The sequence below is a fragment of the Heliangelus exortis genome, chromosome 1 (assembly GCF_036169615.1).
Source record: "Heliangelus exortis chromosome 1, bHelExo1.hap1, whole genome shotgun sequence".
Classification (NCBI taxonomy): domain Eukaryota; kingdom Metazoa; phylum Chordata; class Aves; order Apodiformes; family Trochilidae; genus Heliangelus; species Heliangelus exortis.
The window spans coordinates 69,905,061-69,924,071 of record NC_092422.1 but is presented as its reverse complement, the minus strand read 5'-3'; positions in this window follow the sequence as shown (position 1 = coordinate 69,924,071).

The following is a 19,011-nucleotide window of genomic DNA, read 5'->3' as shown; positions in this document are numbered from 1 at the left end:
TGCAAATGAATTTGCTCTATTTTAAGGGCTAGGTGTTCTATTAAATATGGCTTAGATAAACCTCAGCAAATTATTTATTGGGCAATAATCCCTAAAACGAATTTACTTTTTCTGGTGGCTGACCAGATATAGCTGTTTAACAAACCATTCATAATAAAATAAGTACAGGTGTAAATACTGTATAAGCATCAACCAAACTATTTTAAATTAAGGTAATAATCTCTTTATAATACTTGGTTTGATTTAGTGATTATAGCAGCCCTTTGAAGAAATGAAAGCCAACCAGGTTTTATTTATTTATTTATTATTATATTTGTACTTCTTGTACTTTTATGAGGAAAATACTGATATAATAATAAAGCTTTACAATGAATTTGCAGGTCACAGATTTCATGGGTGTATGTTTTTTCCCAAGATAAGTTACAGTTGTTATTGCCTACTCCTTTGAAAAATGTCTGTAAGAAAAACTCATTGGGGAAGACAGGCAAGTATTATTCATCCATTTTTACAAAGAGGAAAACAAAGAGATTACAAAAGTGGATTTGAAAACAAAAACAGGAAACAAAAAAACAAACAAAATAAAGGAAAAAATCCACAGGCTTCTCATGAGACGACTTCTGAATTAAGCTAAAGTTCTTTAAGCTGCATGTTCTTTTCTGCAAAGATTAGCTCATGCTTTTTCAGAGTCAAGGTGCTCTTGACATACAATAAATACTTCTAAGAACCACTGACTACATCAGTTGGGGTCAGAAGAAAAATAATAGTTCAGTCAGCCTCCTACCATATATAGAAGATACTAATTTTGTTAATTGGAAGCTGCCAAAATATGTAAGTTCTTTTTTCCTCTGGTTCTTCAGTTTTCCCTGTCTTCTCACTGTATGTTTAATAAAATTATTGTTCTATAGAGACTAAAGTTAATTTAAGGCACAACATTGTAAGGCAGAGAGTCATAGAAACATTCTTTTTGGAAAAAATCTTTAAGGTTATCAAGTGCAATCATTAACCTGTCACTGCTCCAAAAGAGTCAAAAAGACAGTTTAAATTCTTTTTAATTTCAAATTAAATAGAAGTAAATAGTAATAAACTTTCCTGTCATCCTGGTAAAAAGATGAAAGAGCATAACATTATGAAATTAAAAAGATAATTTAAGTATAATTCCAAAATAAAATCATACAGTGTTGTCACTTTTGAGGACTCAAGCACTGTGGATAATGTTAAAAAATCACAGAGTCATAGAATTGCTCAGGCTGGAGAAGACCTTCAAGATCATTGAGTCCAACCTCCTCCAACCCTATTACCTTATTTCTGATGATCCACCACCAAACCATGTCCCCAAGAACCACATCCAGATGATTTTTAAACACATTCAGGGATGGAGACTCAACCACCTCCCTGGGGAGCCTGTTCCAGTGCTTAACAACCCTTTCTACAAAGAAGTTCTCCTGATAACCAACCTTAATCTCCCCTGATGCAACTTGAACACATTTCCCCTTGTCCTGTCATCTGTCACCAGTGAGAAGAGACCAACTCCACTCTCGCTACAACCTCCTTTCAGGTATTTGTAAAGAGTTACAAGGTCTCCCCTCAGCCTCTATTTCCCCAGACAAAATGTCCCCAACACCCTCAGTCACTCCTCATAGGGGATGTTTTCCAAACCCTTCCCTAGCTTTGTTGCCCTTCTTTGGACTTGCTCCAAGACCTCAGTGTCCTTTTTGTACTGAGGTGCCCAAAACTGAACACAGTACTTGGCGGGGCCTCACCAGAGCTGAGACCAGGGGCAGGATCACTTCCCTAGTCCTGCCAGACACACAATTTCTGGTACAAGCCAGAATGCCACTGGACTTCTTGCCTACCTGGGCACATTAGTTTTAGAACTGAAAAGTGATATAAACATTTCTGTTAACTGGGAGATAAGTGCCCTTTGGAATACATATTTCTTTAAAAGAAAGCTTCTGGAACAAATATTCTTTGAAGGCAGAAAAGGGGCTCTTTCTTTTGCTGTTCAATGAAGTGAAGGGTACTAGAAATAGAAAAAGTTGATCTGGCAACTCTAGCGTGAAAATTAATAGAAACATTTTCCCTTCAATATCAAGTAGCAGTTCAAAGACTTGAGCCAGATAAGGACCTAAAAACCAAAACAAGGATGAGTTAAATGAATTTACCTGAATAAAAGTAGGAATATTCAGATCTCTTACACATCTAACTTGTGATTAAAATAACATTGCTGAGTAACCTTCAGTACCCACTTTACTCCTTTCTTAGATTTATCCCAACTCTTCTTCAGTGTTTGCACAGTAGCTTAAAGACATGCTCGTGGTCATACTGTGTATTGTTTTCTTCCTAGAAAGTGGTCTAGAAGGGAAGTATATGATTCCTCTTTTGCTTCAATTTTGAGTAATCATTTATGTCTCTAATAAAGTGATCTCATATGAAGATAGATATTTAAAAATTCTCTGCATCAGCTTTACATTGTTTTCTGTGCATGTATTTATTTTAAAGCAATCATTTATGTCTTTATATAATTATAGTCTGTCAGCATATTTTTAGGAAACCCCCTAGAATGCTGTAGAATTAAATGTCTAAATCTTATGGTTATTTTCATCTATTTATATTAATTAGGTGGATTTTTAGCCAGTTTCTTAATACTTTATCTGGGAGCTGGAAGTATTTTCCACAGTGAGAAAAGAAAAGTGAACAGAGCAAGCAGATGACCATGGCCACTAGAAAGAAAAAAGATTCTTGTGCCAAAATATTCTGAGTCCCATTTAATTTACTTCCACCACCTGTTTAAAAATATCTGTGAGTAATTTAAGTCAATAGACTTTTGCTTATGTGAGTTAGAGTGCAACTGAACAGTAGTTAATTTTTCCAGTTATCACTGTGTGTAGAGTGCAGAATAAAGTACAATGTTTTGTCTCACTATTAGATAAGTAAGTTGTCCATGAAGCACACAAAAACCCTGAGGAAAAGTAAGATGTCTAGAAAAGCCATCTCTAGTGAAGCAAACAAGGAGACTCCCACCCCTCCTTTTTTGACCCCATGTTCTTAACCTTAACAAGCTGAACTTCTTGTCAGAGTATGATTCCCTCTTCTCAACTGTTGGTCTCAAGGAAAGAAAATCTAATGATACTAATGAATGTAAAAAAATTTATCCTGTTACTCGCAGGGGGCTATGGTAATCTTCATGCCTTCCCACCCTGTTGATGCAAATTTGCCACCATTGCATGCTCCTTCTCAGTCTGCAAAATGAGAAGGTGGTGAATCTGAGCTGGACCATCTGAGCTGGCCCTGCCTTAGGTCTGAAACACAATGGCCACACTCAGGAGCTGATCAACTTGCACTTAAATGTAAACTAGAGAGACAATGAAGAGGCTTATAATCATTAGGTGGAATTGTGGGTTTATTCTATTAGGTCACTAAAAGCTCATGAATAGTTACAAGTATGATCCAAAGTGTTAACAAGTCCATACCTACCTGTGTAAATGTATTTTCATTCCTCAATAAAACAGCATCAGGTCAATGAAGTATTACTAAAAGTATTATAAAATAAAACTTATAAAATTCTAAGAGAAATTCTGCTGCTACTAGATGCAATGAGCTTTTTCATTGAATCACATGCAGTCATAGTTGGAAATTTTATATCAAAAATGGAAGTTTACTTACGTGCTGAACCCTAACAGATTATCAGATTTAAGTGAGGGGGAAGCCCAGTGGAAAAACTGAATAAAATTAAATTTCTTGAGGTATGGAAATGGTTCAAGTTAAATAATTTAGAAGAAATATTGACATTTCAAGAGGAAGAAAAAAGAAATGTCTAAAGTTGTTATAGATCTAAGTAATTTATAATGGTTATGCTCTAGACATGCTTCGAACACTAATCAAAGACTGGAGGTATATAAATAGAGCTGAAGTCTTCCTTGATTGAGTTTCAATGGCAATCACCTGGAGGGAATATTTGATGAAATAATAAAGGACTTAAACAGTTTGAGTTTTGTAATGTTTTATTAAATATAGGTAATTCAGAGTCCTATATGTTAGTATGCAACATTAATTATACAATGACAATTGTGGGGAAAAAAGTAAAAAAAAAAAGTAAAAAAAGCAGTTTCTCTGTGAGATCAGTCTGGAGAAAATTGCAATGAACAGTTGCTATGACACAGACTTTGTGTGAATTCTTCACAGCAAGGAGTAAGTTTCTGAAAGAATACCAAGTAGATAATGGAATCAGGACTATAGAGAAAGGAGCGTATCATACAGTTTTACAGATACCCCTTCTCTGTCTTGCTTTTTATCTAGCACCTTACTAAATACAGGCAGGTTTAACTTGCAACAAACTTTTTACCTACAGTGATTGCTCTGGTTGATTACAATATTCCATTTGCTTTCCTGAAGAAAAATTTTTCATCTCTCTGAGGCAAAAACTTTAACATGAAATGAATCCTCTTACAGAAGTTTCTGTATTTCTGTTTGATATCTAACATACAGTAGAGAACTGAAATCCATCCATCCTTCAGTGTGGTTAGTATGCCCCTCTTCTGTCTACTAGAAGTTTTCCCCAATGCTATTGATTGTTTTGGTTTATGTTTATTTTTCTGATGGGGAAGAGTTAGACCTCAAGATAGAATTTTAGTATGAATATTTGTATACTAATTTATGTACTAAAATTTATATTCTAATACACATAGGATAATAGAATTGTTAAGGTTGGAAAGAGCTGTAATATTATCCAGTTCATCCTTTAACTTAAATCTGCTGTGTCCCTAAGCAGTGTATCCATAGAATTTTTAAAAGCATTCAGGGATGGTGACTCCACCGCTTCTCTGGGCAGTCCATTCCAGTGCTTGAAAACCCTTTCTGAAACAAAATTTTTCCTAGCATCCAACCTTAGCCTCCCCTGGTGCAACTGGAAGCCATTTCCCTTTGTCCTACCATTAGTTACTTGTGGGAAGAGACCAAGTCCCCTGTTGCTAAGACCTCCTTTTGGGTAGTGGTAGAGAGCAATAACGTCTCACCTCAGCTTTCTCTTCTTCCAGAGTAAGCGACCTCAGTTTGCTCATATGCTCCTTGAAAGAGTTGTGCTCCAGACCTTTCACTAACTTTGTTGCTCTTCTCTGGACATGTTCCAGCAATTCCATGTCCTTATTGTAGTGAGGGGCCCAGAACTGAACACAGGGTTTTAGGTGTGGCCTCAAGAGTGCCCAGTGTCCCAATCACGTCCCTAGTCCTGTTGGCCACACTACTCCTGATACAAGCCAAAGCACTCCTGGTCTTCTTGAACACCTGGGCACACAGCTGGATGTCAATAATAATATCTCCAGGTCCCTTTCCACCAGGCAGCTTTCCAGTCACTCTTCCCCAAGCCTGTAGTGTTGCACAGGGTTGTTGTGGCTCAAGTGCAGCACCAGGAGCTTAGCCTTGTGGAACTTCATAGTGTTGGCCTCAGCCCATTGATCCAGCCTGTCCAGGTCCCTCTGCAGAGCCTTCCTACACTCAGGAAGATCAACAGTCCTGCCTAACCTTGTGTTGTCTGTAAACTCACTGAGGGTGCACTCAATCCCCTAGTCCAGATATTTAATAAAGATATTGAACTGGAGTGGCCCCAGTACTGAGCCCTGGGCAACACCACTTGTGACTTCTCTCTGTTTCCTTGCTAAATACACAGAAATGCAAAAAGAAAGGAGATAAAGGGTTATTCGCTTTTATGACACTGTTGTCTGTAGTTGCTTATCTTGGTTCTTTGCCATGGTTTAATTGTGTTATTGGTTTAACATCCCAAAAGAGAATATTCCCTAGTTGTTTGACATCTAATTTGTGTTTGCATAACATTTTAACTTAAGCTACTGTTTAAGAACATAATGATCTCTGTATGTTGCAAGATAAAAAAATATATCAATATGCCTGTTTTGGATACTTTGCATAAGAAACAGGAGTTCATATTTTAAGTTAATTTGCACAAGGTGTACACAGTATGACTCACTGAAATGACCCTTTGGTCTATTTAAAAAAGCCACTCTTCTCTTGAAAGTGCAGTAACCTCAAACACATCTCCTAACCTTTCAAAGGTCTCTAGTAGAACATCAACATGAAGAAATTGTGTTTATATTACACGTTCAAGGTTTTCTTTGCTACAGAGACAATTTCAAATGGTTGAATTGTTTTATTTCAAAATTTAAAGAATAATTTTATCTCCTTTTAGGTATTGAAACAACTGGAGACAATAACAAATAAAAATGGAAGTGGTTAACACCTATAGCTTGATAATAGCCAGCAAGACCTGATCAGAAGAGAAATTGTGATGGCTATGAGGTCTACTCTTTGCAAAAATAGGAGTTCTTAGATTTTTGATAAACTGGGTGAAGATGTGCAGCAAATTTATTTTTATAAATTTTCATTTATTTATTAGATACAGAACGTTCTGGAGACATGGACTCAAAGTAAATATGATGGAAGTGCCTGCTTTTGATAATTGTGTATCTAGGGAAACAGAGCTGATGTGTATGTTTTTTGCATGAGACACTTTATCAGGTTCCCCTATTAGAACAATCCTGTTAGATGAAAAATATTGCTAATATTGTGGACAAAGTGATGTATAAAGTGTAAGTTCAAATGGGTATTGATAGTTGATATCTTTTACTGCCCACTTTGCCATGCTAGCAGTGACATTACACTGTTACAATAACAAACTTCATATATATTATATATAATTGTACGTATAATTATTATTACATATAATTATATATGTATAATTGCTTATATAATATACATATATACTAGATATATAATTGATATAATTGTACATTGCTATTAGACAGAATTCAGCTTCCTTATCCATCTGTATATAGAGCTTTTAGTGGTAAAGGGTCCTTACAAGCATTAGGAAAAACCTCTTTGTAAAAGTTAGCTATTGCCATCTGTAGATGACCTGAATGGATGTCCAAGAGCCTTATCCAGAGCTCTTGTATATGCTGGAGGCCACCAGCTCGTCCTGTATCCTAATGAATAAGGAATCCAAGGTTCTTCTTGTATTTTCAGCCATTTATACAGGTGACAGTTTGAACTTTTCAGATATGTATTTTTTGTAGTATTTAGGAAACAAAAGAAACTATTTAAAATGTTATATTTTAGAATATATATATTAAACAGAAAGATTTAAAGCTTCTCAGTTATGCTTGGTGCCATAGCTGATTCATTATTCCCGTGTTCCCCTTTTGGGAGCTCTTACAACTAGGGCTGCAGACATACCAAAAGACATTCATTCAGAGCAAATCCTCTTCATGTGTGGCTGATCAAAAATATACTATATGATATTAATAAGCTTGTGTAGAAATACTGTTCCTGGGCTTCTGAATCTGGTTATCTTGAGAAAAATTAGGGGAAAAAAGATTATACTTTAAGCGCAGTTTTAATCTGGGACTTTACTCAGATAAACCAGCTGATTTTTCCTGAATAAAACCTAGTGGTTTATTTGTTTCAAGGATTTTATATGAATTAATATAGCTTGTAGGATAAAAGGAAACTCACATGCTGTATCACAGAGGGTCAAACTCTTTGAGCAGTGCTTGGTAACTTATCAGATGGTTTATAATAAGTTATAAAACACATTCCAAAATTGTAGAGAAAAAATTAGTAACTCTGCTTATCTCACTCTTCAAGAAAAAAGAAGAAAAAAATGTGGGTCACTGCAAAACATTATGTATGTGGCATTATCACCAAGTATTCTGTTAGCTCCACATTATAGAAACATAAAAAGCTTCAGAATGTACAAGAGTGAGGGACAGGAGGAAAATTATTCTGTAGAGCAAATACCTGCAAAATGCACAAAGGGTGGGGCTGAACTATCAGAATGGGAATGAACTTTCAGAAGAATCTGACTTGTATGCAGAATTCCTGTTGCTAGGATTTACAGTTGAGCACTGAATAGGAAGACAATCTGACAAATCAATCTGATTCCCAAAGAAAGCCCTACATAAAAATTATCATTTGCTCAAGAAAAAAAAGGGAAGAGCCTGGGGAAGGGGTGAGAAAGGAAGCACTCTGCTGTTTCTACCAGTACCGTGAACATAGGCTTTTATTTTTTGATTTTACCTCATGCTGGTGTGGATAAAAGAAGAAAAAATCATCAAGGCAAAGATTTCAAGAAACAGTCTACATCATTCAGCCTTCCTGTGAACATGAACATGGGTAGAATATTAAGAAGAAAAAATGCTGTCATTAATAAGCTACAAGTACATGCACACAGAGTACTTCTACATTCAGTCTCTGATCATGAAGATGGAAAGGCTAAAGTTACAACATTAAGGGCCAAACAATCTGTCCATACATGTTTCTCAGAAAGCATAAGTCTGAACATGAGAGGGAAAAAGAAGGATTATTTCTCTTGGGTGTGGGGGCAGTGGTGAAGGTGACAGAGAGTGTAAGTGTTCAAAGCTGTTTCAGAGAAGTAACTGCTCAGCACTTCAAAAGCAGCTGCCAATAACACAGTGAAATGCTCAGGTGGATTTTGTGCTGTCCCTAAGCTAAATTGTATGAAAAATAATATGCATTTTCATCATTTTCATCCTGGAAGGATGAAGAAGTAGTGAAGTGACACAAATCATACCACAGCGAGCCCCTGAGATTGTCTACTGTGATCACACTTAGGAGCTTATTAACTTGAATGTGAGATTCATTTGATTCCCGTGTCTGACTACCAACACTAAGGAAAAAAAAAAATTAAATGGAAAAAGAACCCAACAGCTTTTAGGCAGAGTTTTTTCTGGAAGTACTGAAGTACTCAATTTGACAGGCTTTTTTTTTTTTTCCCCTGTTTTGTTACATCTAGCTAAAATATGAAATAAAAGAAGGTTTACTATACAAAGGCCAATCATTTTAGTTTTACCAATACAGTCCTCTGGAGAAAAATAGTTGAAGACATTTTTGAAGTGAGTTTACAGAAATCTGTCCATTGGTTTTATCTGAAGAAATAACAGTAGTATTAAGCATTCTGAGCACCTCAGATTTTGGAGTAAAAATTATAACCTTAAATATGTTCCCTCACTGTAATAAAAAGGTGATTTATATTTTTTTCCCCAGGGGAGATTCTATTCATTCACACACAATTGCTCTTATAGTTGTTTATCTTGCAGATTTAAAATCCTCACTGTGAAATCTGAATCAGCAAGGAAACCATTCTGGATTAAGTGAACAGCCATGACTAATCCCACACTGCTTATAACATTGCCTTATCCGGCCAAAAATACTACAGCTGGTAAGATCAACAAAGACCATTTAGTCCAGACATAACTTAAGAGCTTTTAAAATAATAGATTACTATTGGGTTTTCCAGCAGATAAATTCAGGTCTGTTCAGAAAAGATTGACGTATTTCTTATCTTTCTTCAACAGAGACATGGGTCTATGTGTTAAGATATTTGCAAGCACTATTCCCTTCTCTTGTTGTATATCACTTAATTTTCTTTCCACGGTCTTACTTCTGTTCTCATAAAAGAAATTCATAAAAGAATATAAAAGAAATAAAAGAGCTCAATTAATTGGTTAGTATGGCTCTCTGTTGATACTGATACTTTAATAACCCAGAAGATGCTTTTCCTGAATTAACACAGCTAGTGACATGTCAGTGCCTTGATTTTAGCTGCTTTGAGCAAAAGACACAGCCTCTTCCATTTTCTTATATATCTTACATTTTAGTAAGAATGTGATTTGCCTATTTCTTTATCTTCGTATTTACTTATTTTGACATGAGTTGCAAGAACCTCTCTTACATTCTGGATGAGTTTTGTATTTCTACTAGTGAGCAGGGGCGAGAGGGGTCAGGATGGAAGGCAAAAGGAAGATTCCATGTGGAAACAAAGTAAGTCTGGCCTTGAAGATCTGTCTGTTCCACACTTTTCTCATGAACTCTCCTTGAATGAAGAGCAATAGATCCACAAAACATTAACGGGCACTTTTCTTTATCCCACACAACCTGGTACGGAAAGACTTGAAGTGGAAATAAGTCAGAGCTGTTATTTAGATGTATTTGTTGGGATTCCATATGTAAGGGACATTGAAGGAGGTACTGTGGTGGGACCTTAATGATATGCCCATTGATAAATAGAGCCCTCATGAGAAAATATTTTATCCTCTCTTTTTGGAAAAATAAAAATAAAAATGAGGTTTCGTGACTGCTAAAGAGGAAGATTAGATAGACAATCTAAAAAGAAAGTAAACAAGAGATGTAGGTATAAAATACTGTCTTGTATGAGTGTATTTTAAACTTCATTTTCTCAGCCTAAACAAGAGTTGCAAAGTAAAAAATTGAGGTAAATAGTGTTTACATTATCCATTTCACACATTTAGGGGATCACCTCTACTTGAAACTAAGGAAGCAGTAGTATATGGTAAAAACTGTATTGATTTCCTTTGGCATGGCAATATGATACGTCTTTTTAAATAACCACACTCCTTGTACCTGTACCTTTGTTGTAGGGAAATTCAATGATAAAATTTTTGTAATTAGTGTTTAGCGTACTTTATAAAACAAAATATGCTTCAACACAAAATAATTTTATACTTGCTGTAATGAGTTTCAAAGATAGTAAGGCATTAACATGGTTGGAAAACTTCAGTGATATTTACTTGTCAGTTAGTTTTCTGAAATTACCCTATCATGACATGGAGTAGCTCTAGAAACAGTTTAGAAAACCTTGCCTGCATAACACTGAGTTGTTTCTGGATTTTCTTTCTATGAACAGTCTGTCAATAAGAAACATGACTCTAAAGCAAAAGAAAATACTTTCCAAATCTCAGGGTGCCTGTTACCACCATAAACTCTCAACTTTTCAGGTCTAGCACTGCACTGTAGGAAAGATCTGGATTTAAAAAGCATTTTAAGTCATAAAAGTGTACTTTCCCAGATGCTTATTTTAATCTCAGGACTATGAAATGAAGAAGCAGAGGTTCTTTCAAGTCTCACTTTGTGTTCATTTAGATGAGGAAGCTGGTGGTCTCAACTGGAAGATGGAGTTAGTTTATTTTGCTAACTATAGGCTATTTGGCAAAGACAAAGTTCTGTAAAGATAGAAGGAATAAGGAAAGAAAACAAGAGCACATATAAGAGGTAGCTTTTTTTACTTGTACATGAAAAATATCTCAATGGATATAAATAATGTTTATACTGTGATTTGTCTCTTGAGTGCTGCTGATAATAGCAGAGAAGTGACACTGAACATAACTGAACTTCCAAATTTTTTCTTATTTTTTTTATTTCTTTAATTACATTTCAAAGATTCATTTCACAGTCCCACATATAATTTTAACAGAAAGAAGTATCCTCTTTCCTAGTGGTGAAAATAACAAAGGAAAATGGTGTGTTATGTGTGTCATCATCTTTTTAGAACTAAACACACAAGAGAAACTGTTGAGCATATAAATTAAATCAGAAAGATAAATATAATTGTATTGCATATTGGTTGAAAGGAGAATGAGTGGTGAATGGTTTTATCGAGAAAGTCTCTCACTTAGACTAAAACAAATAAAAAGGCACCCTCAACTTCCCAAAACAACCCAACACAAATTGACACATCTTTTATTTTCCTATGCCTAAAATTGGTGACCATGAGGCTGTGTGGTGACCTCTGCTCTCAGCCGTGATCATAGCATCAAAAAGTGTCATTGTGAGAAATTGGAAAACCACAGAAATTTCATCAATGGCTGAGTGGACACACACAGTACAGGATGTGCTTGTTATGGAAAAAATTGACACATTACTTGTAAGATAAATGCAACAACAAGACTACCACCTGATACCCTACTCTTTTAGTTTTTTCCTTTTTTTTTTTTTTTTTTTTTTTTTTAATTCTTCCACTCAGATGTTGTATGCCTTCTAGTTATCAATATTTGAACAGTTTTAAACACTTGAAAAATATATGCTAACACATATGAAGAAGCTATCTATGTGTGCACTGCTAAGTCAATGGTTTTGTGCTGCACTGGGGGTGTCTATCAGTTTTTCACTTATTGGATAGCAGGCTGCAACAACAACTTAATTTACAATGAATAACTTATCAGGTATAACCAGGGCTGTTACTGCTTGCAGTGCACAAAGATTTCATTTATAACATAAGACAATATAAATTGTTCATGTATTCCAGGAAAAAGAATTGGACACATTCTTGTTTACAAGCACCTAAGAAAGCCCAACGGGTTTTAAATGGCATTTTTAAGCATTCATTATGCTAATATTTGTCTTTTATTTGTGTTATACAACCACAATATTTTTAAATGTTACCTAATATCCTATTCTTTTCATTATTCATGGCTAGAGTAGTCTTTCTCAATACAATTCAAAATATGTTTGAGATAGTGGTCTGTAATGAATGGTAACTTAATACAGATGCTAAGTTTGTGAGACAGTATTTCAAAATATTTTTCTTAAAGAGTGAAAGTATAACAACAGTTAAGCATTCTAATCCCTATTAAAAATAGTTTTTCACTGCCTCTCTACCTCTTATGGTCAGACACAACTTTGTTCTGTTACCTTTTTAGAACTATAACCTCACTTTCTTTTTTCTGGTAGCACAGCTGAGGTGTACAAGTACATTAATAACACACAATCTCAGATGAGTGCTAGGTGAACTCACTTGGCAGTCACTGGTTAAACTCATATTCTGAAGTTTAAACCAGTACCTAAATAGCATTGCCAAGACTTTGTAGGCTAGAACTCCCCAGTTACATACGATACAGCAGAAGGAACTTTTTGCAGATGTATCTCAAGGCTGCTATTGCTCTGATTACCAATAAAACCAAAACGATTATAGGAATCTGAATAACAAACTCAATGATCAAAAGATTTTTCAGTTTATAAAAATGTATGGAAAATTCTTAAAGAAATGATCAGAAATATTGATATCCTGAATAATCTTTATCTGTCTTATTTTATAGAACTGTACTACAAGGAAGTACTTGGAAAGCAAAATACCACACCTAGGCATGAGACAGATTTGAGCCTTCAATCATATTTGCAGGTCATCATAATATGTGTGACTTACATATGCTATAGAAATGGCTTTGATTGGCACAGTGTTGTGACTACATTCAATGTGCGCAGTTTCTAGATGAAAGATGAATTGGACAGGGGTTGCTGTTATTTGTTAGGTTTATTTGTTATTTGTTAGGTTTAGCAGTATGAGACAAAATGGGAATACTTACCAAGGGAGGCACCATCCAGCCTGAGTAAGTGCATTGTACCATACCCTTTACATTTTGATTCATGCTATCCTGTCTAACATAAAATACCAGCTTCATGTTCTTGTTCAATCTGGTTCTACTTTGTATTGTCCTACACACCTGGGAAGGCCATGAAGTTCTCTTGGTGGAGATGACAGTTTAACTTGTCAGATTTCCAATATATTATTTGGAGAGGCATGTCCAAGGAACTTTTTGATCTTGTTAACTCTGATCTTGCAGAAATCTTATTCCATCTACCGAGAGGGAAAGATTTTAACTGACTTACTTTCAGAGAAAATTATTACTCTTTGCAGATAACAGTATGGAGATTTGGCCTACATTCTCAATATTTGTCCCTTTTAATGGAAGGGACAGAAAGGCCATACAAATGGCAAAGCTGACCACAACATTGTGATATTTCTAACATTAAATACTTTCTCCAGATAATAATGCCTAAATGGTATATATAAAAGATTTCATTTTTCCTACCCAACCTTCTCAGCATTTGAGTGAGATATGATGCTATTTGTCATATTTTGGTGTATAATGTGACTTATTACATCCTTACATAGCTACATAGACTGCCTTCAGGGCTGTATTTCACTCCTGTCAGATGTTATGTCAGGTGGTTCCACAAGCAGTTAAATAGAAAATAACAGGAAAAAGCAGAAAGCTAGTCCATTCCTCTGTATTTTTAATAATCATGTACTAAATCTTTTTTTTGTAATCAGATAGACAATCAAGCTATTGCTTCCATAGAAAAGCCATGGAAGCTGAAGCACACACTGGGAGAAATGAGTGCTCTGCTCTTATCACTCACTTGCTCTGTGACCTGAGGAACCCTCGTTCTGTACTTTTAATCTGCTGAATGAAAACCCTTTAACAGCTGATGACATCTGTTGTGAGCTTCATACTTGCACTTAAACAGTGAGAAATGAAATGCTTCCATTGTAGCTGAGTGTTCTGGGTAGGAACATAATAAACAAAGCTAAACAAAGCCATAAGTTTAAAAAGCCTCTGAGTGAACTGGCAAGAACTGATAATATTGTAAAACTAAATTTTCCTGCAAATCACATTTAACTGCATTGGACACTTCCATCAGATGATTAAGTGATCCCTGAAAAGATAAAACTGGAATTAATCTGGGGTGAGCTGGTCAGATGGTTAGGCAGTAGCTTATTAAAGCTGACAAATTACTAGAGATCAATATGTTGTGATGTCACATTGGGAAATACAGCAGAACATACAGCACTGGAAATAACAATTTATTCCCAAATTTCCTCATATTTGCCTTTAAATAACATTGGTTTTGAAGTGAAATAGCAGTGTCAGGACAGATATAACTTATTCACCCCAGAGCTTCATATGAAAATCTGGACTGATAAATACCACCCTGCATGTCAGCCCAAGTGGAAGTTCATTTTTTAAGAACACTGATACGCTGCAAATGCAAGCTTCTGGAGAGACTTGCATTGAAACTCCACAAAACTGAGAATAATTTTTTCCATTAGTGAGCAAAGAAATTCAGATACTAAAGTTTCTGGACTCTTAATATTGACTCTTGCTGGCATTGCCAGTGTGATCAGTTTGTCAGGCATTACCTTGTGCTACAGGTGTGTCAAATATCTGACAGATCTTAGTAGCAAACAAACTTGCAAGCAGGAAAATACAGGTATGTGGGATAGGGCAGGTCACCAGTATCCTTCTAAGTGTGCAACTGCAATTCTCAACCCTTTCAAACTATGATTAGTCATCTAATTGTGCGTCCAAATTTAGTCGGTGCATTTTGCATGCATAATTAATTGATTTCCTGAAGATCTCCCCTAATTTTTAATTACTGCTGAAGCTAGCGTTAAATATGAAGTGAGCCAGACTGCACACCAATTTCTTTTAGAAACTGGATGCAGACAGCTTGTGACAAGCATGACTATTCATGGAATACAGAAACTGGCTGCTGTCTAGGCTAGGACATGTGAAGTTGACCATGGGTTCAGGTTAATTCACTTACTGTCTCACTGAAGTGAAGTAATTTGATATTAATTGGTCATTGAGGCATTGCTCAAATATTGGCATAGGAGGAAAACTTTTTACATTTAAAGAAACTCTACCGAAGCTATTGCCATTTGCACCTGTAATTATATGAAAATTTAAAAGCATAATACAGAATGACAGAAGCTTTTATCTAATCTGATTTTCAGTGCTGAAGTCAGAAACTGGATGACAGCATATCTGCCTTGTTCTAGTGTATGTTTTCATACCTTGTTAATCAGATGAAAACCCTGCATGCAAAAATTATCTGAGCAGCAATATCACTGAGACAAACAGGAGCTTTGCCCATGTAAGGATTTTTGATTTTGCCTTTTTTTCTTTCTTGCCTTGTTAAGGTAAATGCTTAGCATGTAAACTAATTTGAATATGCCACTAACCTTTTCAAAAGTAAAGTGGTAGTGTTGGTCAAACAGTGTTAGTCAAACATACAAAGAGTATTTTTCACTTCTATGGCTTCTTAACATCCAAAGCACTTCACAAATTTTACTGCATTGTAGGGGGGGACTGCAAAAAAGAAGCAAAAAGATGGAGAAGCGATAAGTGATCCCATCATCTGCAGAACTGTAGGTAAGGTTTAATTTATATAATTACCAAAGATTTACATATATTGTACATTTCCAAGACTGAGATTTCAGTACTGGGATGTATTTAAAATTGCTTTCCTGTTACTCATTTTCTCACTATAATCAAATATTTATTTTATTTTCTTACCACTGTGGCAGTAGATTTTATCAATAAGGTCATAAAAAGGCTAGACAAATACAGGTGCAGCTGATAAATAAACACACATTGAAAAAAAAACAGTCTGGGATCCTGTCTAGCTTTTGTAATATAACAGTTACAGATATTTGGTGAAAACAAATGGAATGAAACCCAAAAGTGCAACCAAGCTTATAGGTTTAAATAGTTCTCTACTGCTACTGCTAGAAAAAATACTTGGACACAAAAATTATTGGGCTGACACAGTAAGGCATTTCCTCTGGTTTTATGTATGGTTGCTTCTTGTTGATATGCCCAGCAGCAAACCTTCTAAGTAAAAAATCTTATTTAGGTATTACAAGAGGTATTAAAAGTAGTTTTCTCTCCTCTCCTCTCCTCTCCTCTCCTCTCCTCTCCTCTCCTCTCCTCTCCTCTCTTCCCCTCCCCTCCCCTCCCCTGCCCTCCTCTCCCCTTCTCTCTTTTTAAATGTAAACTTAAATATCAGTGTCAAAACTGTAAGAAAATATTCAGAATAGATTGTACACTCAAAACTTAAAACAAAATTTGGTGTGATTGTGAATTAATGTATGTGTCCGCATACATTCTTACATATCTGTAGCATCTATGTAATAGCTTTTAATTACACTACAATGACAAAAAAATTTAGAATTTCATTTTCAATTTCTTATCTTAATACTATGAAAGTATTAGATCTTTCCTTCATATGAAATAGAACAGTAAGAACAGGGACTACTAGTGTCCATAATGTTACTGACACATAAGATATATCAACAAGTGCATGTGTATATGTGAATATCTATAAAATATTCTCTAGACTTTCAATTGTTTTAGTTGTAGATATTTAGTAATAGATAGAACATCTCTATGGGCAGAAGCTGCTTGTTCTTAACCTAGTGTGTTATGGACCTAATTTTTGATCTGGGAGCTCCACGTGAAAATGAAATATAGCTAGGTTCAGTCCTTTCTAAATAATGTTTTCCTTTACTCAGCCTATGCTGAACAAATGTGACTAAGCCCCTGCTCCAAAGAGCTAGCTTATAATGTAAATAGAGAAGAAAAAAACCAAAACAAAACATGTTCTATTATCAAATAATGCAATGACTCACGAACTTAGTATTTCTTTCAGAGGCATGACCTTAAAATAGGCCATTTGACTTCACAAAGATATTTCCATGTACCAGACCTGACACGTCAGAGTGTAGGATTCCCACTGACACAATGTTGCTTGCTCCTGGAGATTGACACTTCGGAATTAGGAATTAGAAACATGCTATGTATTTTCTAATCCTTTGATAATTTGAAAAGTCTGCATTTCGTCTTCTGATACAGATGTAAAAGAGACAGAATGGAAATTTTCTTGTTTGCTTTTAATTTCTGCACATCCTAAACATTAACAATGTCCTGTACACTCCATGTAATAGAGAAGCATTACGATAAATGAGATTCCTGAAAAATGAGATTGCTGAAAAACATCTATGTTTGTCAAACAGCCTCTGAAAGTTTCTAAGTGTTATTATTAGAAATGCAAATATTTCACAGGATTTTATTTTAATATAGTGTAAATATTTTTACACACATAGAACTGTATATCCATATGGGATGCTGGATGATCATACAGAAACAGAATGACATTTTAATTTTGTGAAGAAATATAGTACAGCGCTCTGATAATAAGCAGGCCAAAACCCTGGAATTTTATCCCAACTCAGGGTTTTAGTTTCATCTGGCTCACCAGGGGTACTACACAGATCGAAATACCTGCTCATCTAAAAAGGTCACTCATATTTGCTTCAAGACTAAGATTAGATGATAAAATATATTTATTGGTTAAATCTGAGATCCAGGAGCATTTAGAGAAAGACATCACAAAATTTCCCATGGGTATATTTAGGCAATGATATCCTGCATTTTCAAAAATGTATGTTAAGTACAAGCAGAAGTCTTGAATCTTGATAATTTTTACTAAATTTCAAGTATGACCACCATTTAGTAGAGACCAATAGCCAAAATTAAATTAAGACAAAAAAAAATTATTTCACAGCAGAAGTCAGTGAAAGGTGGTACCTTCTGATTTTTATGTTCAATTAATGAAAACCAGTAGCCGCAGCTGGGATTTTCGGAATAGATCTGACCATGCCACTGTTTGTTTTCCTTTGCCACTGCTTCATCTCAGCTTTTGGAAACTTCTCAGAAAGGAAGAGTATAGGTGAAAACTGAAAGATTGAACTTGTTTTACATGAGTAATAATAATTTAGAATTAGCCTGATTAGGTAAGCGTCCCAGAACAAAGACCTATGGATCAGAAGGCATATTTATTTTGAGTGTCACTGAATCTCTGTCAGGAGCACTAGTATATTATTATTGCATTATAAATATTACATACTTAAAAAGTGATCCCTGTAATAAAATTTTCTTAAAAATGTACAAAAATATTCCTGGTGGAAAATCACTTGTAATCAGAATGAATGATAGTGCATTACACATACTCTTTTGTAAATTCTTTCCTTTTTTTTTTTTTTTCTTTTGTTTTTGTTTTTTTTTTAAGGAACTATTATATTTTTTGACAGTGACAACAAAAGAACAAGTGACAAAATTTGAAGTGTTATAATTATTCATGGCTTGGGAGAAAGAAAGCCCTCTTTCTCTCCCCATGTTCACAGGCCCTCCAAAGCATGCACCGTTAAATGATCAAACATTCCATTCATACTTAGGGAACAATTTAATGTGTGCCAAAGTCAATGGGAATTTTTCCACCACTCTTTGCCTTAGCTTGCCAGATCATAGTTCTTAGGATAGGGATTGTCTTTTCATTAGGCACAAACCATGCAAAACATATATGATCTCAGTCTTGATTATTTAGTACAGATACAATTGTAACAGAAAATAGAAGTGGGTTTTCAGTCCAGTGTGTCAATGTGTGGCCTATGTGAGGAAAAAAAAAAAAAATCAATAGTAATCCTCACATTTTTCTTCCTCTTTTCAGTGGTAGGTGAAATATCAGTCTCCTTTACACTACCTTGCCTTTGATATTAGCTTT